This window comes from Rhinolophus sinicus, chromosome 14, assembly GCF_057876585.1.
Source record: "Rhinolophus sinicus isolate RSI-liver-muscle chromosome 14, RSI-T2T, whole genome shotgun sequence".
NCBI classification, from domain to species: Eukaryota; Metazoa; Chordata; class Mammalia; order Chiroptera; family Rhinolophidae; genus Rhinolophus; species Rhinolophus sinicus.
Window position 1 is genome coordinate 1172903 of NC_142514.1, and position 23831 is coordinate 1196733.

At 62.6% G+C, this 23831-nt stretch overlaps 1 protein-coding gene across 1 annotated transcript in view; it reads left to right on the plus strand.

The window, feature by feature from the left end:
• The window catches only part of PLCH2 (phospholipase C eta 2), a 65544-nt gene that overhangs the window by 2020 nt on the left and 39693 nt on the right, over window positions 1-23831 (plus strand). The gene's annotated exons all lie outside the window — the stretch shown is intronic.

Here is a 23831-nt window from a genome sequence, read left to right on the forward strand (position 1 = left end):
CGTAGACTCCACTCCAGCCTCTCTCCTGCCACGTATGTAATTTGCTCCGCGTCCTGCCAGGGAGACTGCCTGCCTAGAGGAATTACACACCACTTGGGTCCGACCCCGGCAGGGCTGTCCTCCCCCAGCCTGGAACAGTTGGCTGCTCTCTGTCCAATGGGGTGGCTGAGCTGAGGCCGACGCGTGTGTGCTGTGGGCCTGCCAGCCTCTGACTCAGGAGCACCCCCCTCCAGGATAGGGGGGAGCTCAGCCCTGGGAGAGGGGGTGGGCTCTGGCATCTGGGCTGATGGGCGTCTTGGTGGTGATTTCTTCTCTGACGGGTGGTTGGGCTTGATACCTGGGCACCGTCAGACGGGCAGGGGTCTCTAGATTGGAACCAGGTTCTGGGGTCTAGCCTGGGAGCCTGCTGGAGCCCACCTGATGTGGGGGAGCCCGGAGAGTGCAGGCTTCCGGTTTGCTGGGCCCTCTGCCGGGCCCTGGGCCTATGGAGAGCGTGTGCGGGCAGGGGCTCCTTCTGGCTCCTCCTTGGCTGACACAACAGCTCAAGGGACCCTGACTCAGCTCTCCTGGGAGGTGCGGGAGGAGATCAAAAAGGGAGGGTCCTGGTAGGGGTGCATGCGACGGTGTGCGTGTGCGAGGCCAGCCCGCTCAGGCTCGTGGGTGTGATGACAGGTCTGCATCTCAGTGGGCGTGTGCACGTGTGTGCACACGAGTACCTGCTCTTCCTGGGGGGATCCCACTGCTCACTTGGCGACTGCTCCACAGGTGAAAGCAAGCATTTGCACCTGTGTGCACGTGTGTGTGGCACGAGTCTGTATGCACACCTGTAAGAATCTGTGCATGTGCGTGCATGTGAGTGTGCTGTGTGTGTGCTCACACTCCCTGCACCCCTGTGCCCCGCACAGCCGGCCCAGGCTTGTTCCTCCCACGTTCCCTAGATGTGCCCGGACAGGTCTCCTCAGCCTGAGGGGAGATGTCTGCTCAGAGGTACACAGCCCCCTGCTCGGGCTCTGGGGCCCTGCTTGTCAGCTAAGTCAGGAAGGGACACCCAGAGAAAGACATGGCTGGCACAGTAAGGGGGGGCTGCTGGCCCAGAGTCTCCCCAGGCAGGCCCCTGGGGGAGCCTGAGTCCTAGGTGCCGGGGAGGTGGAGGCTCCAAGAGAGGGGGCTCCCCAAAGACTGCGGTGCTCCCCGTCTCCTTCCATGCCTGGCTGCCTGGTGTGGCTGTTCGGCTGGGTCCTGTGCTGGGTGCTGGGCTGAGGGCGGGGGTGGGGGCACCCTGTCTAGCCCTGGAGGTCCTTCTGGAAGGCCCAGGGCAGTCCCACTGAGCAATGGGAGGTTTCCCAGCCAAGAGGGCAGGGACAGGGGATGGGCTCAAAGCCCACGAAGCAGGTTAGCGTGTCCCGCAGACGGCCTGGGTCTCTCTGTCTCCCTGACGGTCAGGAGGCTCCTTCTCGTCTGGGCTCCTGCAAGCCACAGCGCCTGCCCTGGCTGATGCCAGCTCTGTCCCTGAGCAGCAGACCCAGGTGGGTGTGTGGGGGTGAAGGTCAGAGTGGGGCGCGAGAGGTGTGGGCGTGGGGTCTGTTCTGGGACCCTCACTACTTGGGCCGTGGGACCCGGGCATGGGGCTCAGATGGAACCCCAGGACATTACCTGGTGCCCGCTCTGTGCCACCACTACCGACTGGGACGCTGGGACTTGCAGCCACTGTGTCCACGATGGGACACGGCACCATTTTCCAGGCGAGGCAGTGAGCGTGGCCCCATTTTGCAGGCGAGGCAGTGAGTGTGGCCTCGTGGTCCCATGGCGCGCAGGTCTCCTCTTGGCCTCTGCCCCTTGCCCACCCCCGCCCCAGCCGGGAGAGGAACCAGCTGCCGACTGGGGCGGGCGTGTGGACAGCATCAAGGGAGGCTCCACGGCCCCCAACAGCCCCTACCCCCACAGTGCCGCTTGCTCACACCAGTTCTCTTGTATCCGTGGTAACGAATGAATGGGGTGCCATTTGGAGCTGCTTAATCCCGTTTCACAGGCTCAACGATGGGGAAGAATGCAAATGAGCTGCTCCCAGATGTTTGGGGATGAGAGTGATGTGGGAGGAGCTTGAGGGAGGGGCTGGAGGGCTGGGTCTGGGGCCCTACCAAGTGCTGGGTGGCCCGGCATGTGGGCAAGTTGGGCGGTGGCTCCCGCCCTCCAATGTCCAGAGCCCTGAGGCCCGGGGCCCTGCTGGCCGTGGTGAGGGCCTGAGCTGCCCCAGGCTTGGCCCCTCCCTGGTCCTGACAACACCCTCACCAAGCTCAGGCTTTGCAATGCTGCTGGGGTCATGTATGCCAGGCAGGAAGGGTCAGGGTGGGCCGTGCAGGATTGGGCTGGACAGATACAGAGGGTGCACCCTGCGGGAGGGGAGGCCCTGGCCCCTCAGGGGTGCATGGGAGCAGTTGCTCCCCACCAGATGCGCCCGGTCCCAGCCTGCCCCTGTGGGGCAGCGCTCATCTTGTAGGAGCTGTCCTGACGAGAGTGGCAGTTCCCACAGGTCAGGTGGGGAGAGGGCGGTGGCAGGCAGCTCCCTTCTCTTTTGGAGCTCTGAGCAGTGGCCTCCTTTCTCCTCCCAGAACCCAGAGGGGCTGAGGTGGGAGGCCTCGGGGGTATATGCCCAGCTGTAGCACAGAGATCCATGACCGGCCCAGCGAACTCACGGGGGGGGGGGGGGGCTGGTTTGGAGCTCATCCATGATGCTGAGTCAGTGATACTAAGGGGGTCCACTTTTCACCATGCCCCACTTTGCTTGTGCTGAGGTGCCGCAGAGCAGCAAGGGACGCTCAGAGATGCTCAGCCACTAGCTCAAGCTCACACAGCAGGGCTTCTGCTGTGCTGGGGCAGTGGAGGCCCAGCCCAGGGACGACGTGAGGGGCCAGGATGTTGCCAGGCAGGCGAGTGGGGGGCAGTGTGCAGCACCCGAGATGGGGGTCTCTGCGGGGGACGGCGTGTGTATCTGGGGCTGCTGGTCTCGGGGTGCTGGCAAGTCCTCCCTGTCACCTCTCTGGCTAGACCGGGCCAGCAGCTGGGACACCGCTTGGCTGGGGGCTACTGACAAACGGGTGGACATGGAGCCGAGGCACTGGCCGGCTCAGGTGTCCTGCTGTCCCTGCATGTACCTGGGAGAATGGGGCCCTGGCCCTTGGGCTCCAGGAGGCTGGAGTGCATCGGTGTCCTTACTGAGCTGGGGCTGGAAGGGCCATGAGGCTGGGGGTAGAGGGCGGGTGGCAAGGGTGTGTCCACACGGCAGGACGTGCAGACCCTGGGGGCTTGCCCACATCCAAATGTGTTCAGATCCCCCGCTTCCCTGGGAGATCTGTGCCGGCCTGGCTTGGGTTTCTTTTTTCCTGACTATGAAAGCGAGAGCAGCTCAGAGGAGAGCTTTGTGGGAAGGCCAAGTGGGAAGAAGGTGTGAGGGCGCCACCACCCTCCTCACAGCCTGCGTGCCGGGGTCCAGCCGTGCCCGAGGCGGCCCAGCTCCCACCTTATCGCTGTCCTGCTCCCCCCACGAGCTCAGCCCTGGGGCCTGGATGTGCCCAGGTTCCTCTAAGCTCTGCCTCTCCTTCTGGAGCCTGGTTTGTATGGCGGCCTCACACACCAGGGAAGTGGCAAGGCAACCATCCGTGTCTGGAAAACTAAGCTTCTATTACAGACAGTGCTGCGGGGTGGGGGTGGCGGGACTGCCCAGCATCTCAGTCTGCACCTCCTTCTGGTGGTTTCCTTGGAGGGCTTCGCAGCACTTCTGATGTGCACCAAGCCCTTTGAAGCTCCCGCCCTCCCTGCAAGCAGAGCAGCGTGACTGGCGGGCGGCGGGCGGGTGGCTGGAGCCTGTGCAGAGCGCTGCTGGGCTGCAGACTTTCCAGAATCAGCCGACCTGGTGCAGGGTCAAAGCCTTTTCCGGAGGAGGCCGGACACAGACTCGCTGTCAGGGTGATCTGGGGAAAGCGCCTGGCTCTCTGGACACTGCAGTTTTTCATCCCGTGGGCACCGCTGAGCCGGGCCGGGCCGGGCTGGGCACACTCTCTCCTCATGTAGAAGGCCCTCGTGCTCACTCACCCAGAAAGGAGCCAGGCTTGGGAAAGTGACTCAAACCCTGCCTCTGAGCAGATAAAATGGAAGTCGCCAGTCCCAGCACTGTGAGTGCCCGAGGCCCTTGGGCACATGCAGCCAGAGGACTTAGTTTAGACACAGTTCCAGCAGGTGGCCTGAAGGTCACTGCCGTTGGAATCCAGTCTGGGGAGAGAGTGGTAAGGGTCTTTCTTCCAGAAACACCCCTCCCAGAGAGGCACCAGGCTGCTGGCTTTCCTAGTAGGGGGACAGGAAGGCAGAGCTTTGCCGGTGGGTTCCCTGGTGGGGTCCCCTCTGGCCCTGATGCCACGTGTCACCATGAATCCTGGGCATGTATGTGAACACAGCATTGGTTGTTTGTGTCTTCGGGTGTCCATCCCATGCCTGGGGTGACAGGGATGAGGGTCCCTCAGAAACGGCTGTGGCCCAGAGCTGCATTCAGGAGGTTTCTTCTGGGAAGGGTGGGGCTGCCAGCTCCCACCCGCTGCTGGGCTATGAGCCTGTAAGTGTCAGAGCTGTGCTGGGCTCAGTGAGGGAGACCTGGCTTTGCTGGCAGAGGGAGAGGTAGACGGACCCCAGACCATCCTGTCCACTCTTCGGGGAAGCAGACAGGCCAGGGAGAAGGGAGCTGGGAGGTGGCCTGCAGGATGTCTGGAACCAGTGGATAGGCCCAGGGAGCTGGGGGTGCAGCCTGTGTGCTGCTTCCTGCCAGGGGAAACCATGTCTGGGGGCGTTTCCTCAGTGAGGCCAGGGGAGCATGGGGCCTGGGACCTGAGGCCTGGGTCTCCTCTGGGCCGACCAGTGCTGGGGCAGGCTCTCCAACCCCTGATGGGCCAGACGGAGTAGCCCCACCAGCACACCAGCACTGAGCTTAACAGAAGCTGTTTTGAGTTTCCTGAGGCTGGAGGATGGATGGATTTGTTTGTAAGGCAGGGGATTGTAGACGTGGCAGGTGGGAGAGCCTCTCTGCAGGGACTGGGGAAGGGGCCACAGGACATGTTGGGGCCCCTCGGCGAGGGTCCCCCGTTGGGTGGCAGCCCATCCCTCTGTGCAGAGCCTGGGGAAGGCGGCAGTGGGAGCAGCCACTGTACCTGGCCCAGTGGTGGTTTGGGGGGTTTCTTTGGGTCCAGGCTGCAGGACACCCAGCCCTAAACTGGTGATGCCCCACCCTGAGAGTTCTAGCTCTGCCCAGTGTGGGGTTCAGCTCCCTGCTGGCACTTGGCTCAGAGTCTCCCTCCAGGAGAAGGCGAGGCCACTCCCGCCATCTCTGGGCAGCGGTCCCTGAGCCAGCGCCTGTGGGTCTCCCTCTCCTGAGAAGTGAAGAGACAGGCGAGGTGACGAGGGTGGCTGTGCAGGCTGGGCTGTTGGGCGTGGTCCGAGAGGCCAGCTATTCCCAGTTCCCTGTTGCCCTGCCCCTGGAAACAGCTCCAGTGGGAGCACGGGGCTGCCTCTGGGCTCAGCCTCTCCTGAAGCCCAGAGATGAGGAAGAGGTGAGGCCAGGCAGGACACACTCCTGAGGCCGCGCAAAGCCGGGTCCGGTCGGTGTGTTTGGGGGAACAGTGGGCACGGTGACCTCATGATCTTGCTGGGCGGCACAGACTGCAAACAAGGGCAAGGCCCTTGCAATATCTTGAGTGACGTCTGTAGCTCAGACCTTGGGTACCGCACAGTCTCAGAGGAGGTGAGTGCAAGACAGGAGGGAAGCCAGGAAGTCTTCCTGGAGGAGGTGCCTTGCTCCACGCCTTGGAAACCAGGTGGGGACTGAGGATAAGGCCTGGAGTGGCACCTCTGAAAGACATGGTGAAGAAGAATGGCTCTCAGTGGGGCGATGGAGGGCTACAGCAGGCTGTCTGCCCCGGTTGCTGAAGGTGCCCTGGAGGAGCTGGTGGTCATGGTGGACACATCCACCGCACATGCCATGTGCAGGTGACTCTGCCCAAAACAGGCCCACGCCCAGAGGTTCCCACCCTCTGCCCGGATTCTTACAGCCTCTGGCTCAAAACGGAGATTACTTTCGTGGTTTCCAGTTTTGTCTTCAGCAGGGGGAAGCCCAGGTTTCTCTATCTCAGGGTTGCCCTTGGTTCCCGTCTCTCTGTCTGTCTCTGTCTCTGGGTCTTGGGCTCTTGGCACAGAGGGTGAGATCACCATTTCTCCTGGGGCCACATCTCCATGCACTGCTGGAATGTCACTGTGTCCAGACAGCCCTGCTCCCAGGGCTGGCATCTCTGTCCCCATGAGAAGAGTCATCCCCCCGACCCAGCTGAGCCTCATCACCTGAGACAGGTGTGCAGGTGGGCAAGGTTTGGGGTGCTGCTCACTCGGGTGCCCAGGAGGTCTCACCTGTCTGCACCAGCCTGGGGTCTCAGGCAGGCACTGATGGGAGGGGCTCAGAGCTGTCACTGGGGAAAGCCTTGGAGAGCCTGGGGACAGGTAAGTGCAGAGGAAGCCACACCCCTGCCTAGCCAGGCCCCCTGTGACAGCTCAGAGGCCAAGCAGTGTTGGCACCTACCAGTGTGACCACAGAATGTTGTGGGCCCTCTGAGCTGGGCTCCCAGCCGGGCCGAGGCTTGGCTCCTACCGGCTCCTGAGCTCCTTCCAGAAGCTCGTTCACTCTTTTCATCCTTCATGTACCTCCTTAGGCCACCCTGCATGCTTCTGGGCATCTCCATCTCCACCCTTCTGATGTGTGTCCTCCTTCTCACTCATCTTGGGGTCCTGAGCCAGCTCATGCTGTCAGGGTGGGGGTGGAGAAGAGAGAGGAGTGGACGGCATTAGGCCCCTGGCATGGGGGTGGACACAGCTTTCCAGGAGAGGAAGCCAGGAAGCAGCCTTCCCTGAGTCGAAGCACCAAGCAGCCTTGCACAGCAGTGGTGGTGGGCCTGGGTGGGTGGAGACAGGGGCCGCTCGGATTGCCACATGGTTCTGACAACCCCTTACAGTAATACCAGTGGGGTCTTCCCTTCAGCTCACAGCTTGAGGGAATGCCTGATGCTACCCTGAGCAGAGGTGCAGGAGCCAGCCTAGCCTCAGCTAGACGGAGGGAGCAGCCCTGGAACGCACACATGAGCACAGAGCTTCTGTGCCAGGAGTGCCAAGTCCCAGCTGGGAGTCGGGGCGTAGCCCTTGTCTGGTATACCTGCAAAGCAGAAAGCCTCAGGAGGTCAGCTGGCTCCGGCAGGTGCCAAGATGCCATCTCTGTGGGTCAGCTTTGGTTCCGGAAGGGATCCTGAGAAGGGCGCTGGGTCTGCAACGCAGCTAAGGAATCAGCTGTGTGGCTTGGGGAAAGTCAGGGCCATCTCTGGGCAGTGGCAGTCTGGAAAGGGCCTTAGAAACCAGCAAGTCTTTCACCTGGGGAAACTGAGGCCCAGAGAGGGGAGGGGCTTGGCTGAGGCCCCTGGTGGGTCTGCAGGCAGCCAAGACATGAGCCTGCGTCATCGTCATGTGTCCTGTTGTCACTAGAGTAGGGCCAGAAGTGGGAGTCTCAGCCTCTTTGGACACAGGTGTCCAGCTCTCCTTCTCTGCTGCTGCCGCTGCAGACGGGGTGGGGAAGAGGGTTCCCCAAAAGCCTAATTTGGGGTGGAGGTCCCACAGAGGAGGGTCCCTGGAATCTAGGGCCTGTCTCTGTCTGCTTTGGGGACCCTCCAGGACTTGTGCTGGGCCAGTTTGGGCAGGGGAGGCAGTGAGCCAGCTCCCACTGTTGCTCCTGGACTTCTCTCCAGGCGCGGGGCACGTTGGCAAGACCGCAGCTCTAATCGCCCCTCCCCCCTCCGCTGCAGGCTGCCCTCTGATGTGCCCTAAGGGATGCCTGGTGCCTAGCAGATGAACCCTCTGGGGCTGGGCTGCCACCCCTCCCCCACCAGCTCCAGGCACTTGTGCAGGTTTCTGCACGTGCCACCTTACATCTTGGAGGAGGGGTGGCCCAGGCTCCAGGGTGGCAGTGGGTGGGAATGTGGGGGTAATGGCAGGAAAACACCCCTGTCTCTCTGCTCTGAGCCACCTGCTCCGCAAGCACCCAGCCTGGGCCCCGCCTCCTTCCCGGTCCTGTCTTCTGGGGCCACGGGAGCCGGGGCGCAGGGACAAGTGGGGGGAACAGGGAAGCCGCAGGTGCATCTTTGCAGAGAAAGTACTTTGGCCCAAGCGGGCACGGGGTGGCCCTGCTGGCCCCACTGCGCCCCACACTCCTGGCTCTGCGCCCCGCTCTGCTCCTGCCACCGATCTGGCACCCCTGGCCCCCACCCCGCGCAGGGTAGGCAGGGGGTGTGGTGCGGGCGGCATGAGTGACAGCGCTTTCCGTGCGCAGCGCCTGCATGGGGCGCAGTGTCAGCGCGCCCGAGCCCGCCGTGCTCACAGCCCGCCGCGGGCCGTCAGAGCCGGCGGGGCGATGATGCCCGTGCCGGAGGCGGTTCGCTGACAGCGCCCCGTGCCCCGGTCGCCCTCCGCCCCGCGCCGCCGCCGCCGCCGCTGCGAAGACAATGGACGCGGGAGCCGCCCCGCAGAAGCACAGTAGGTGCCGCGCCGCTCCTGTTGCTGCGCCCGGGGCTCGTGGACGCGCGGGGGCGCCGCTACCTTGGGTACGGGGTCAGGTTGGGGCACGCCGGGAGGGGGCGTGTGCTGTTCCCCTGTGGCACCGCAGCCTGTGCTGCCCCGTGGGACAAGCTGCTTTGGAGGTCCAGACCCGAAGGGGAGGCCCGCCTGGATCTCAGAGGGGGCAGCAAGGTGGGGGTGTGGGATGGGGCAGGTGAGACTCTGGGTGCCCTTGGAGGTGGAAGGTGCCGGCTGAGCGATCTGGGGCCGCCCTTCTGTGAACTTTCCGCCCCTGGTGGAGGGTGCATCTCTCAGTGGGGCTGTGATCCTGTCCTGAGACCGGCCGTGCTGAGCCAGGACGAACACCCAGTGTCCTCGCTGGTTGTGGCTGGTGCGGCACCAGCTGCAGGGAGGTGCTGGCTGAGGTGCTGAGTGGGTGTGTGGCAGCAGTGGAACTGGGCACATCTGCCTGGGCAGTAGGTGCCATTTCTGGCTCTGGGCCAGCCTCTCTAGGTACCAGCATGCAGAGGTGCAGTGGGCACTGTTGGGGCAGGTGGGACCCAGCCAGGCTCTGGGCGGCCCTGCCCAGGCTGTCTGCAGGGTGCTGGTAGTAGGGGGTGACCACTTCCTGGGGCTTTGGGCCTGTGGCAGAGCAATGGGACATCCTTTAGGGGACATGGGCACTTCTGGAGCTGGCAGAGGGAAGGAGGGAGGACACCAGGGAAATAGGAGACCGCCCCTCCCCTTCCTGCTGCTCCCTCCCCTCCCCACCTCTCCTCCCGTCTCCACCTCTCCCCTTCCCTGCTCAGTGACCCTTGAGGCAGACAGAGTGACCACTGACTTCCCACTGAGCTGGCCTTCCTCCTGTGGCCTTCTCCATCCCTCCCCCATGAACATGTACCTGGTTTGTGTTTCTTCTGACCCTTTAAGCCCTGATTTCCGAGAGGGCCATGGTACCCAAGTGCTTCTGTCATGGGGAGCCCACTTGTGTCCTGCTAGTGTCCTCTGAGCCCAGAGGCTCAATCAGAGAGCTGCAGCCACAGAGGGGAGTTCAGGCACCATGGGACCTGGTGGGGGGACAGGTCAGAGGTCAGAGATCATTGCCTCCTCTCCTGATTGGTGAGAACAGGAGTCAGCCTCTGTACCTCCCTTAGGACTCTGGACCCTAGTTCTTGCCTGAGATAACAAGAAATTGGCTCTAAAGACCCCCAGAAGCCCTCCATCCCATCATATTCCTTTTGTACTTGGTCTGTGGGTTCCAGAAAGGATGGGGAAGCAGGCATGCGGTAGGTGGAGTGTGTGGGGTTGGTCATGCCTGAAGGGTCCCCAAATCCCCCTTCTCTGAGACTCAACACCTTGGTGGCCCTGTCCTGGCCTGAGCCCTGCCCCCAGGAGGTGAGAGCTGAGCCTGCACCAGGGTCTTCCCTGGGCGGGGGGTGTCCGTCTGGTGGCTTTGACATCTTGGACCCGCACCCATCCAGGGTGTGCAGTGAACACAAGACTGCAGTGGGGTCTTAAGCGGTCCTGCCTGTCATTGGCAGAGCTGACGTGGCTCCGTTGGGGAATAGCTGGGGCCCCAGGAGGGTGTCTGGCAGGACGGCAGTGGCCCCTGCTGTGAGTGACCAGGCAGGGACCCCCTCAGCTGGTGCCTGGGCTAGAGGGGCTTATAGGTGGGAGAGACCCTCCAGGGGGATTTGGGGGCAGGAGGCCTTCACACCTGGCAGCTGAGGGTTCAGGTTACATAATCCCCACCCCACACACGACTGCCTTCGACTGCCTTCGTAAGCAGCAGCAGCCAGGTTTGACAATGTGAGTTGTTAATTGGATTTTAATTTTTAATGTCTGTAACAGATAAAGAGCTATGGGCCAATTTGTATATATTCTGTTACTCTGCGCCTAATAGGAGTACTTCATTAGTTAGTAACTATCGCACCCGCCCTGCTGCCTGCTCCCGGGAAGGGAGGGCGTCTGGCCGGGAGACCAAGGCTGCCTGCCACCTGTTCCACTGGGAGGCAGGGCAAGGGGTGGGCTGCCAGCGGGCACTCCTCTTACCGCCAGGCCAACATTCCCCCTCCCCATCCTGCAACCTGTCCACTGCAGCCCCCGTCCTGTGTGCTGGCTGCTGGGAGCGAGCAGTCACCCCCACTGAAAATCCAGCTTCCCTGTGGCCACCTGCTTTTGGGCCACTGCAGGACTTTAGACACCCAGGGCCACTGGGCACAGATGGTTCTGGGCCTCCTGGGGTTCCACCGGCCACTCCCAGCTGCCAGGCTGGCCCGTGGGCGCGTGGGGGGGTGGGAATCAGGACTCGGCAGGTTGGTTTCCCAGGTGCTGGGTGTGGGCGCCCCTGGGTGCCCCTTGGGCCTCTAGTCGGCCTTAGGCTCAGGCAGAAGCAGGACCCAAGGCCGTTGGTCCCATCCCCCACTGCAGCTTGAGGGGTCCTAGGAGGCAGGACGCCTGCACTGCCCGCCCTCGAATTATTCTTAGGGCTGTTGTGTAACAGTCCTGCGTCCACGCATGGGGAGGGAGGGCTCCTGGAAGACGTCTCCAGCGGCAGCGAGCGGAAGCCTTTGTCCCTTCCACTGCCCAACACAAAGGGACAAAGGAGGCTGTCTGACCCCCGGCCCAGAGAAGAGTTGGGCAGCCCAGGCTGTGCAGAGGGGGCCCAGGGCCAGAGGGGGTTCCAGAAGAGCCCGCTCCCAGGGGCTGAATCCGAATCCGGCTGGGAGCTCCTTTGCGAGAGTAAGCGAGAGAGTGTGTGTGTGTGTGTGTGTGTGTGTGTGTGTGTGTGTGTGTGTCTGTGTCCATCCGTCCTCCTCAGCACAGTGGCACTGTCCTGCCCCCCACGGCTCTCCTTCCTGCCTTCTTTTCATCCTTTCTGTGCTCCCAGCAGCCTCCTGCGTTGATTCCGGGGTCTCCACCCCCACAGATCGGAACAGGCTCTTCACACCTGTTTTCTCAGCTCCTGCTGAGATCAGACGGGGCAGGCGGTGGGCGGGGCTGACAGCTCCAGGAAGCTGGGCTGAGGACCAAGACAGCCTGCAGGCCCCATCCAGCTGTCCACTCACAGCCCAGGGAAGGGAGGGAAGGGCCCCCGAAGAGATCAGCTCACTTGTGTCTGCAGGGTCAGCACCCACTTTGTCACCTCCTTCCCCCTCTGGACCCGGCACTCATGTACACATATGCCCACTAGCACACACTCATGCACACACTCACAGGCAGCCTGGGGGAAGGGGTGAGCTGGCTGGCATATGGGGGCTCCCATTTTCCATCCTGAGATTCTGAGGGGTTCAGAGGCGTTAATGGGACGGTGTGAGGAGCAGGGAGATGGCAGGCCTGCAGCTCCAGGGAGAGGCTGTGACTAGGGTTTGTTTATGACCCATAAGTGACTGACCTGATGACCCTGGGAGACAGGAAGGCAGAGAGGACTTGGGGGGCAAGTCTCTGAAATGTCCCGGGGGGCCTCCAACCTGAGCTGGGCGCCTGTCTCTCCTCCTCACCTCCCCAGTCTCCTTAGCGGCTGTGTGACCTTGGACAGGTCACCTTATCACCTGCCGTCCCTGTCCTCCTCTAGGGAGCTGCAGATTCTGACTAGGTCATTGGAGCGGAGTGGGGAGGCTCCCGGGCCTGAGGCCGCTGTGGTCCTTACCCTGGGCGGCCCCTGGGTGGCCAGTCCCGGGCAGACGCACACACCTTATCAGGAAGGCGTCCTTCTCTCTGACCCCACTGCCCCAGCCCAGCTGAGAGGGCTGCCTTCGTGTCCTGGGGTTGCCAGTACACACCACGACAGACACACAGATGGGATCACTTACAACTGCAGCCCTGTGTTGTCTCATGGTCTGGAGGCAGGAAGCCCCCCAGGGCCGAGCGCCCCCTGGAACCTGTAGGGGAGGAGACTTCCTGTGTCAGCTCCTGGTGGCCCCAGGGGTTCCTGGGCTTCCAGCTGCATCAGTAAGTCTGTATCTTCACATGTCCTGGTCCCCTGTGTCCCCTCTTCCTGTGAGGACACTTGTCATTGGGTTTAGGTCCTATGTCAGTCGTCCAGGATGACCAATGACATCTGCAAAGACCTTCCAAATAAGGTTGCGTTTGCAAGATCTGGATGTGGATGCGACTTTGGGGGAGTCGCCATTCAACCTCCGACAGGTTGTATTACCCACCCACTCCAACCCCTGCCTGAACATCTGTGAGCCAGAGGCAGGGGCCCAAGTTGCACCTCTGGGCCCCAGGCGCTGAGGACATGCTGACTGCATGAACAGAGCTGCCCAGAGGGGGAGCCCTGGCTGGCCTGGGCCGTTCCTGCCACTCCAGTCTCTCTCTGGGCCAGGCACTGATTTCAGAGGCTCATGGGGGGCGGAGGGAGGGAACCGTGAAGGATGGGGAGGCCAGGTCGGTCCTGGATGGGGGCCTCACCCCTCCATCAGTGAATGGCTTCTCCCACATCCTGACGGCCACTAGTCACAGCCAGCCACCCCGAGGAAGGCAGGCCCACATCTCCCAAATGCCCCTCTCATCAAAGCGGCCCCTTTGCTGGGGGGTGGGGGTGGGGGCTGGCTGGGACAGAGGGAGCAGCAGTCTGCCACCCGCAGTTTTGGGGCCTTGAGAACCTCTCTGGAGCCCAGCAGATCCCACAGCCCCCAGGGTACCAGTCGCCCTCCCAGTGTGGCTATGAGCAGCCACATGGAAACATGGAAAAAGGCAGATTCTCCAGAGGCTGGGGCTATTCTGTAGACATACACCCCCAGGAGATTGCGCAGTGACAGGAGGACCAACTGGAGCAAACTCAGGTGCCAGGTGGGTGGAGAGTGGAGGTCAGGCCCTCTTGTGGCTCTGCTCTTCGTGGGGAGTGCCCTCTGCTCTGTGTACCAGTGTGGGGGTCCTCGCCCCAGAGCAGGGCAGACTCCAGCTCACTCCCACTTCTGCCACCAGCCCTTGTGTGGCCTTGGGCAGGGGACTGGGCCTCCATGTCTTCATCTGTGAAATGGGCTAACAGTATGAGTAAATGACAGGCTGTGTGGAGAGCTCTGGCTCAGTGGCCCTTGCTGCCCACTGCTGCCCACCTTCCTGGCCTGCTCCCTGGCACTCCCTAAGCTCGGCTGTCCCCTGGAGAAACCACTGCCCAGAGCTGAGTGGCAGCTGCAGGGGCCTTTGATGTATAAATGGGAGGCTGGCACTGGTGGGGCAGGCCTCAGTTTCCCCACTCAGCTCCTGGACCCTGACATCCTCGGGACATGGGTAAGCGAGGCCACGTCTCCGCACCCAGGCCCTCAGCCTCCACATGGGTCTCCTGGGACACGGTGGAGAGTCCATAGCACCACGTAGCCAGGTCCTGCACCGCAAAGGCTTGTCAGGGGTGTGCCGGCGGGGGCTGGGTGGCTGCCCACGCCTGTGGCTCAGGGTCAAGGCAGCGGGTGTGGGGGAGCCCCTCCTGGGAGACACTTGGGTCTTCACTTGCCCAGTGTGGATCAGAGGCCGCCTTCTTCATTCTTCTTGAGACGTTGCAAGTCTTAGTGCTCCTTTCCGTCACAGCTGGCCCTTCAGTGAGGGGTGGTGGCCCTCTGTGTGCCTCACTAACTAATCAGGAGATGCCCCACTTTCCCAAGAGCCTCTGGTCACCTCCCTGAGCCACAGCGTGCAGCCGGGGGACCTGGGCTGCCTCCCACAGCCTTCAGGAAACGTGAAAGGGACTAATTCACAAGCCTCGTCCTGCCCACTGCCTGCCACCCCTGCTCCTGCTGTGTGCTCAGCTTCCTCTAGGCCCCCAGGGCAGGGCATCCTAGAGGCCAAGTGTGGGCTGGAGCCGCTGCCTGGGTTCACATCCCTACGCGGCCGCTTCCTGGGCTGGAGGTTCCTGGGACAACTGCTGATCCCCTGGAGGCCAGACCCAGAGTGCAATTTAGGCATTCCAGGCCTCTTGTGGCCTCCGGGTCGCCAAGGTGCCACCCAACTCCCCAGGTCCCATGGCATCCTGGGCTTGCCCAGGTCTGACAGAGGGGTCTACAGCCCAGAGAGGTTGTGCACAGTGGCACCTCCCCACCCCCACAATGATTTCTGGGGTTTACTGAGGGCCTCACCATCCATGTTCAGAACATGGTTAGTGAAAGTGGATCCCAGGGGAGATACTGGCCGAGGGAAAGCCCAGTTAACTCCCATAGCTCGAGGGGCCACTTCCACAGACCTCCCCCCACCCCCTTGGTCTCCTTCAGCCCCAGAAACTGGCTCCAAGGGCCATGGCTAGCCCAGAGCCTCGCCCTGTCCCAGCCTCACTGAGGAGAGAGGTGGGCAGCCCTGTGGGTCTATAACAGGCGGGCAGGGGGCCACCCCCACACTGTCCTGCCCTGTACCTGGGAGCAGAGAGTCACCCTGGTAATGGTGGGTGGACTTCTCCCTGGGGCCTTGGATGGCCTCATGCGGGAGGGGCAGGGCAGCCCTTGGGGCTTCTGTGTCCTGGCCGAGGCTGTTGTCGCCCCTACCGCCCCCCGCCTGCCTGGGCGCCCGGAGGCTTCAGGGACTAGACAACTCAGGCCTGAGCTGTGGGGAGGTGCTGTCACCCAGCACGCTGGTGCAGAAGTGTCTGTTCACCCAGAACACGTTCGTAGCCCTGGATGTTTGTCATCCTGTAGAAATGACAACCCTGTGAAGTGGGGTTTGTGTGCTGCTGGGGCCTTGGAGTGTGGAGCAAGGCTGAGCAGGGCCTCCGTCTGGGCACTAGCAGCTCCAGTAGTGAAGGTGAAGGGTGGTCGTCCTCCCTCCCAGCCTCAAGGCTCCCATGCCGGGCGGGGGCACCCCAGGATCCGTTGGGGGGGCTGGTGTCACTCTATCCCTACCCTGGGAGCCATCGTGGGCCACCCAGGTTTACAGAAGGAGAGACAAGGCAAGGGGACAGCTGGGCCTGGGTGCTGGACCGTGGATGAGGACCTTTAGGGAGCAAACCCGAGGTTCCCAAGGAGATGGCCACCCGGACCTCACCCCCCAGCTGGCCCCCTCCCCTGCCTTGCCTGCAGGATAGCAGCCCAGCAAAAGTGTTGATCTGGCTCAACGCAGCTGGAGAGAGCCAGGGTGAGGGGCTAACCATGGCAGGGACCCACAGCCCTTCCTGCTGCTCACCTGCCCACACCGGCCTCCCCACCTGCCTCATCCCTGCCTGTCCCTACCCCAGCCCCAGCGTTGGTCTTGTGAACAGTGGTGGGGGGGGGGCTGGGGCTGGGACAGGGTCCACCGCCCTCAGAGCAGGTCAGCACAGCCCCTTGCCACTCAGGAAAGCAGCAGATGGGCCTGGGGACAGTGGGGACCAGTGGTGCTCAACCAGAGGCAGATGCCAGCCTCCCTTCCTGGGGGCCTGACTCAGAAGCCTGGGTCTCAGGAGACCCGCTCACACGTGTTACTTCTAGTCCTTGCACCATAGGTCCTTTTATTGCCCCATTTTAAGACTGGGTGGTGACCTGTGAGGACCCGGGGGTTGGCAGGCAATGGAGCAGGCGAGGTCCTAGGCTGTCTGTTTAAACAGGAGAGTCTGTGCACACAGTAGGCGCTCTCTGGGCGCTGGTCCCTCTTTCCCTCGTGGATGGGGTCACGCTGACCGTGGTGTGCGGCCTCTGCACCGCTCTGTCCACGCCCTGCAGCCCCGATCTCTGTCTTCCTGCAGAGAAAAGCCAGGCCGTGTCCCCGTCCCTCCGCTCCTTTCCTGCGTCCTCGTGCCTATGTGTACAAGGACCCCTTGGCAGCCCCTGGGGTGCCCTCTCCCCACTCCATCGGATGCTGGCAGTGGGCCCTGCCTGGGTGTGTGTCCCCATGTCCTTCCACCCAGGGTGGCCTGTTGTGGCTTCTGGGAACCCCAGAATTGTGGCCAACATTGGGGCAGGGGCTGCTGGAAAAGCCCTTCCTGCATTTCTAAGTGGGGTGGGGGCGCCCTGAGAACCTGGGGGTTGAGGGACGGAGACCTCGTCACTCAGCACCATCCTGAGCCTCGCTGGGGGTTGCCCAGGCCTGCTCCCCGGGGCTGTTGGGCAGGTGGGCTTGCCCTGAGGAAGGGGTGCTGGACCAGGCACATACACACACACACACCTACCCCACCCCCACTCTGTGGGCTGCACACTGCAGGACAGATTCCGGGGCCACTGGCCCACGTTCCTGAGCCCCGTTTCCAGCCAGGCTGTGGCCCACTTCTCACGCTGCCTTGCGGCCACCACAAAGTTCCAGAGCAGCAAGTGGCCACTCACCTCAGCCAGGGGTAGGGTACCGGCCTTCTGTTGGCCTTTGTGGGTTTGGGGGTGTGAGGGGGCACGTGGGGTCTGTTCCCCAAGAACTAAAGCCAGCCTGTGCCTCCTGTGGGCAGAGCTGCTTCCTGGGGGATGCCTTCACCCGTCCAGCCCTCCCCCAGCCCCCCATTCAGCCCGGTGTGCTGTGGTGTGGTATGTGTGGTGTGGCTGTCCTGGGCGTGGGCTGCAATGGAGGGTCTGCTGAGCCCGGATGGTATTTCGTGGACGCTGTGGATATGTGAGGCTGCAGCCCTCCCGCTCTGCAGGGACGGGAGCAGCACTAACTGTGAGGGCCCAGCCCCTTTGCCGGGAAGGGGTGGGCTGATGGCCGGCCCCATGCTTCCTGACCGGGATCTGGGGTGTCGAGCCCAGCAGGGCTCTTGGCGCCCCCCTCTCAGAGGAGGCCGCTGAGTTTGGGGAGAGATGGCTGTAGCTCCCGTTCAGGGGATTGGCTTGGCCTCTGCAGTGTCGACCCTGCTGGGCTGTCAGTGGGCAGGAGACTGGAATCTGAGGAAGAGCTGCTGGACGGTGTTTCTCAGGTGCTGTGGGATGCAGGCAGCCGCCGTGCTCGGAATCTCTGGCGTGGGAGCCGAGGCCAATGGGCACCTGGCCCTGGGTGCCAGCTGTTCTGGGGTAGGAGCTGCCAGAAGCCCAGCAGGTGCCTGGTCCACCTGCCCTGGCCCTGACGTGCACTCCGGCCTCTCTCAGGATGTGGGGTTCCATCGCACTCTCAGCAGAGCCGGCACCGGCTGCCCCACCATAGACCCTCGCCCCCGCCTCCCTCAGGAGGGTCTCCACGACTCCAAGGTTCATGGGCTATTCCCAGGGTTGGCGGAGGGAGCATAGCAGAGCATGCAGGGGCTGAGGACCCCGAGAGAGGGCCGGGTCGGACCCAGCTTCCTGCAGAGGTGAACCGGCCCAGGTCTACCCATGGAGGGGAGCGGTGGTGCTGCAAGAGGAGCTGCTCCTGTGGTCTTGAGGGCGGAGGGGCACTTTGCTGCAAAGGGCAGGGACCTGCAGCGTGAGAGAGCACTTTGGGGTGCCCTGGCCGTGGCCCCACCTTCACCCCATACCTATCGAGCAGCTGTGGGTGGGAGGCAGGCCTCCTCGTGGGCGGAACTGTGTTTGTGTGTTTCGTGTATTTTTAAAGCAACGTTGCAGCTGTGCCTGCCTCAGTTACATCCTCCGGTAGGCGCATTGTGGGGTTATTTTGGGCTTGGCATATTCTGCATCTGTGAGGAAGGACAGAATTGGGGGCACGCCATGATGTGGCTTGTGAAGTGGGGCCCAGAGCAGAGCAGCCTGGGGGTCGTCTCTCCCTGTGCTGCCCCCGTCCTGCAGCGCGCCCCGGAGGGAGTCTCTGCAGAGACCTGCTGGCTTGAGCAGGGTGGCTCAGGACCCAGCCGGGATGGCTCTGGGCACTTGGGGGGCTCTCTCAGGACAGCGGGCAGACAGACAGACAGAGGCTGACAGCGGTCAAGAGAGAGTCAGGCACACGTCCATGTGGGGACATTGGGGCACAGAGCGCCCCTTGGGCGTCTAAGTGCAGCTGGGGCCACTGAGCTTCCACAGCAGGTCTCACGTCTCACACTTCACCCTGAACTCCAGCATCCCGTGTGCGGTACCTTCTCCTGGCTGGTATCTGCTTTGTGCCCCCAGGACAGGACTGGAGTGGGGTGGGGGTTGCCAGGCCCTCCTTCCCAGAAAGGCCCAACCCCAGCCCTGCTGGGCCAGTGAATGGGGTCCCTTGCATATCCCACCTCTGGGGAGCCCTCCTGCCCCACCCCAGCCCCCACCCCTGCAGTTCCCAGGGTGTCACAGTGGAGGGCACCCAGCTCTGCAGGTGACTGACCTTGTGTTCTCTGCCACGTGCTGTCTTGTCTCATCAAAAAGACTGAAATTGCCCCCTTGCACTCAGCTGTGCCTTAAAAAGCCCTGGGCGGTGACCCAGCTGTCACCATTGGGTGCTGCTCCTGGAGACACATGAGGTCACAGGGTGGCTCAGCCTCCTCCAAACCCCCAGGCCAGGTTGGGGACCCAGGCGGCCCCCAGCAGATGGCCTCCTTCGGTGCCCAGCCTGCTTAGTGACCTCTGCTCGGCCCCAGCCCCTGCAGGGTGGGAGGGAAGGTGGAAAGGATGGTGCTGGTCCTCAGTGGAGACCTGGGTTTGACGCTTCACCACCTCAGGTGGCCCTTCCCCACCCTGGCCTCAGTTCTCCCTTCTGAAACTGGGAAGCTGGGCCTTCTTCCTACCTTGGTCCAGGAAACTTGGTGGGAGGAGTGAGAGGCTGTGGCAGGAACCCCAAGCCGGCAGAGGACCAGCCTTCAGCTGGGTAGGACCCCTTCCCCACAGGTGGGATGTGGTAGGGCTGGGCGGGCAGCAGTGGTCCTGCCTGTGGTGTGGGGCCACTGCCTCTGCCCTTTGCTTGGACTCCCCAGTGACTCACCGACCAAATAGATGCCACTTTTTCCTTCCTTTTTTTTGCCCTAAAGAAAAAATAAACACTTGCCTGTGTACCTCTTGATGGCTGCCAGGGCTCATGCAGTCCACAGGTGGGGACTTGGCGGGGGGCGGGGGTCAGTGGCCAAGAGCATGGTGCCCAGGGCTCCCCACACTGTCCGTCCTGGGCTTGACTTACCCTGGGCTGTGGGTGAAGATGTGTCTCGGGGCATGTGTGGCAGTCACCATGTGGCAGGGACTATGACCTGTCAGCACCCCAGGTCCATTGTCCATGGGAACCCTGAAAGCAAAGGAAAGATGACTGGCGTGGGCGGGGCCCTCCGGGAAGCTGAGCGGAGGCCTCTGGGGACAAGATGCCCAGGACTGACTGCCTTGTGGACGGTGCCCACTGCCCACTATGCTGAATCAGGGCGGCGGGAGGGGCCACCCCTCTGCCTCTGCCTGAAGACCCCCGGCCTGGTGGGTGGGCACCCTGGTCCAGGAGCATACTCTTGAAGGAGAATGTGTCTCCCAAGGGTCCCGGCCCCGACCTCCTGCCTGCCAGTTGCTCAGGGCATTGCCCGTCTTAGAAGGAGCAGAACCCAGGTCTGACTCCATGCCTGGAGGTGGAGGGGCAGTCCCCCTGAGTCGGAGGCTGCCGAGGCCTGGCGGCCAGACCTTGTGGCTCACTCTGGCTGCTCTTGGCTGGTCCACAGCCAAATCTCTCAGGGAAGGTGGCTTAGGTGGGGGTGTCACCAGGCCAGTGCCCTGCCCCCAGCTGGCCCTCCCTGCTGCATGGGTCGCATCCGGGGGGCCACTCAGTGAGCATTTAACAAGAGCAAGCTGTGCGTCCGGTGGAGCTCTGGGGCAGCAGTGTGTGGTACAGCCCTGCTTCCAGGGGCCCCAGCCCAGACCCACTCCCCAGACCCGTCTCCACGTGAACGGTCTCGAGGCCGAGTTTAACTGTCCTTGTCAGCATCTTGCGTTCTCCAGTCTCGCTGGCTTTTAATATCTGCACTTACACAACCATCCGTTCTCTGGCACAAAAGGTGATTAAATCTGGGGACGTCCCAGTATGCAGTGGTGTGCGCTGGCTGTCTCCCGGCATGGCACTGAGGCACCTCTCCCAGGGGTGGGCCCACATTGGGGTTATTTGTCAGGGTTACACGGCACCCAGGGATTGCCAAATCCCCGCTCCTCTTTATAAAGAGCCAGCCATGAAGCCCCCTCCTGGGCACCTCATCCCTGCCTGGGGTCGGGGCGGGGGGGCAGTTTTGGAACCTTGCAGGCGCCAGCCAGTTAGAGCAGCTTTGTCCACACCCCCGATGCCCCAGACACCCCAGTGGGGCTAAGCCATGGCTGTGCCCTCCTTGACCCTTCCAGGGCGGCCTGGCCTTTCCCCTGTGGGAGACATCGTGACTAATTCTACACTAATCATGAGCCCTGTCTGACCTGTGTATTCAGTTTTGTTGTTGGAGACACATGTGCTACCACCCAGGGTTTTAAAATGGTTTCCATTTTCAATGAGCATTAAGTGAGTGGTGTCTGAGTATAGTAATGGAGTAAACTATACTCCATTGCATCGTCATGGGAGACCAGGGCAGGGAGGGCTTGGAGGATGGTGTCAGGCGAGCGCCCTGTGACAGGGCCATCTGTCGTCATGGGCACAGTGAGAGGGGTGGGCGCTAGTGGCCAGGGAGGGTCCCGCAGGCAGCCCCCACTCGCTCTTCTCCAGCTCCTTCCTGCTCCGAGTGTGTGCTGAACGGGCCCCAGCTGGCACACCCAGCCCCTGCCCAGGCCCCTGCCTTCACACCCTCAACCCTTCACCTCCTGCTCCGTGCCCAGCCAGGGACCCCCATGCTCCCAGAGACCCTGCTCTCCAGTGTAGTGGCCTGGTCTTTCCTGGGCTTTGCACAGGTTGTGATGCCTCCTCTGCCCACCTCCACCCAGAGCTGCGCCAAGGGGCTGGGGCCACAGCGGCCCCTCTGACGCCCGCAGACCGGAAGCTCCCGAGACTGGGGCTACTCTGATTGTGTATTACGCCCTCCTCAGCCCAGGTCCAAGTCCGCAGGCCTGACACCGCAGGTGCTTAATAGACATTGACTGGCAGCTGGGGCTGCCCAACAGCCTGAAGGGAGAAGGGTGAGGAACGATGGCCCGGGACACACGCAGGTGGCTGGACATGGCCCTGGGTGGGGGCCGTGTGGCTGGCCTGAGTGGGTCCCTGTGGCTCAGGACCAGGCCCACAGAGGCAGGGGCTGATTTGCAAGTACATGCCTCTAATTTCAAGGATTTCTGTACCTTTATTCAGTGCGAGTGGTCCAGTGGCTTCCATCCCTGTGCCAGGTGTCAGCACACAGGCCAGCCAGGCGGCAGGGGACACCCAGGTCCTGAAGGCTGGCCAGCCTGCTGTGAGGCTCAGGCTGTGGAAAGGGGCAGCTCCTGACAGACCTTCCGGGGCCCTGGGGGCGGGGGGTGTCCCTGGGTGGGCCAGGCTGGTGGCTGTGCTTCTGCATTTGCCCTGGAGTCCACCACCCGTCTTGGTGCCAGGCCGGCTGTGGCTCTGCCTGTCTGCTGCCTATAGGCACGAAATCTAGGTCAGGCTGGTACAGGGCGGCAGGGCTAGCAGTGAGGGCAGTGCCAGCTCCTGCAAGCGCTGTGCAGTGGGGTCACAGCAGCCCCCAGGGCTTATCCAGGCCAGTGGGTGGACGAGTGCTGTGGCTGCAGGTGCCACTGGCAGGGGCGAGCGTGGACTGTCCTGTCAGGACCTGGCCCTTGCATGCTGGGGGGCTTGGACATGTGGGTGTAGCTGCGACCATTCAGGCAGATCCTTCCAGAAGCTCCCTATCCCTCTGGCTGGCTGTGGCCTCCACTCCCTCCCAGCCTACCCCAGCATCGCCCCAAATCGCCCCATTCTCCCAGCCTCCTCCCCGTGGTCCGTCTGCAACCCTAGGTTTCTGGTGGATCCCACTTTGATGTGGGGTTGGAACCGGTCACCACTGATGGGGCCTCAGCTCCCCTCAGAGATGCTGTGGGGACAGTGACCAGCAGGCAGGTTCCTGTCCTTGTTTGGGGTTGGCATGGAGTGGTGGGGGGGGTGCTGGGGGCTGTCTGGGCAGGTGGGAATGCCAGGCCCGGGGCAGCAGTGGCTCCCACCCAGGGCCTTCGCATTTGGGTTCCCTTGGCCGTTCGCCCAACACCCTCTGCTTCTGTCCAGTTTCTGCTTAGGTCCCACTTTCTCGGAACCTTCTTCCCAGACTCTCTGGAGCTTGGCTTGTGCTGGCCACAGTTTATGGTAGGACCTTACTTCTACCTCCAGTCTGCCCAGCCCTGCTGCAGCTCTCCGACACAGCCTGTGGCCACTCTGGGCAACTTTGTTCAGGCCAGAGCAGCTGTGGTCACTGTGGGGCATCTGTGGCCAGGTCGGCTCTCCTGGGTCCGTCCTCCTCCCTGGCCAGGCCGTGTGCTCCTCTGGGACCTCAGCCCTGGGCTCAGCTCACTACTGAGGGTGGCTGCACTTGGGGCTCTGGGCCCGAGGTTGTGTCCCCCGCCTAGCCCCCACGTGCCACTTGCCTCTCTGCCACTTTCGGAGGCAGGGGGTTCTCAGCCCGACCTGGAGTGTTGAGTGAGTGTGGGGGTGGGTCCGGCCACCCGCGAGGACCTCCCGAACGGCTTAATTTCTGACCAGAAGCCGTGATATTACAGAACTCTTGCACCAGGCAAGAAAGCAACACTAAATGGGCTCTGATGTTGAATAATGAATAATTAATGAAAGTCCCAGGCACCTCTGCTGAGCCCCAGTGGCGGGGCTGTCAGAACTGTCATGTCACCAAGGGGCTGCCTTTCCGTTAGACACACGTTCAACACTTTCAAGAGGTGATCAAGACATGCCATGCACTGGCGGAGGCGGGCCTGGCGCTCACCCGGTGGGGGGCGGCAGGGGCCAGTGTGACCGCTGAGGGGCCCACCTGGAGGGGGCGCTGCGTGTCTGTGGCCTGGGGTCAGGGTCCTGGGTCCTGGCCTTGGCTCTGTCTGGCTATGTACCCTGGGCAAGACCCCTCTTCCTCAGTTTCCCTATCTGAAAAGCAAAGCGGTTGGATCCAGTGGCCTGTGGGGATCCCCCTAACCCTGGCATTCTGAGGCAACCTCAGAGGAGCAGGATTTGGGACATGCCAGGGGCCCTTCCGCTGTGTCCCCAGGTCCCCCTGGTACTGGTTGGCCCCATTTCTGGGTCTCCATCAAGGGTCTTCTGTCCCTGGCTCTCTTTGGGGGTGTTTTTCCATTTCAAATATTGTGCACGGTGGCCCTCCCACCAGCCCTTGGACACACACAACACACGTGCACATACGCTGGCCCTTGGGGGCCCCACGAGACAGGATGGCCCTGGCCCCCGGGTCCTGTCTCTAGCATCTGCCCCGGGGTGGCTTTGAGCCACCAGCGGTGGGAGCTTTCCCTGCAGGGCTGCAGAGGATGGCCCCGTGTCCTGCCTTTTCAAGTAAATTGTGCAGC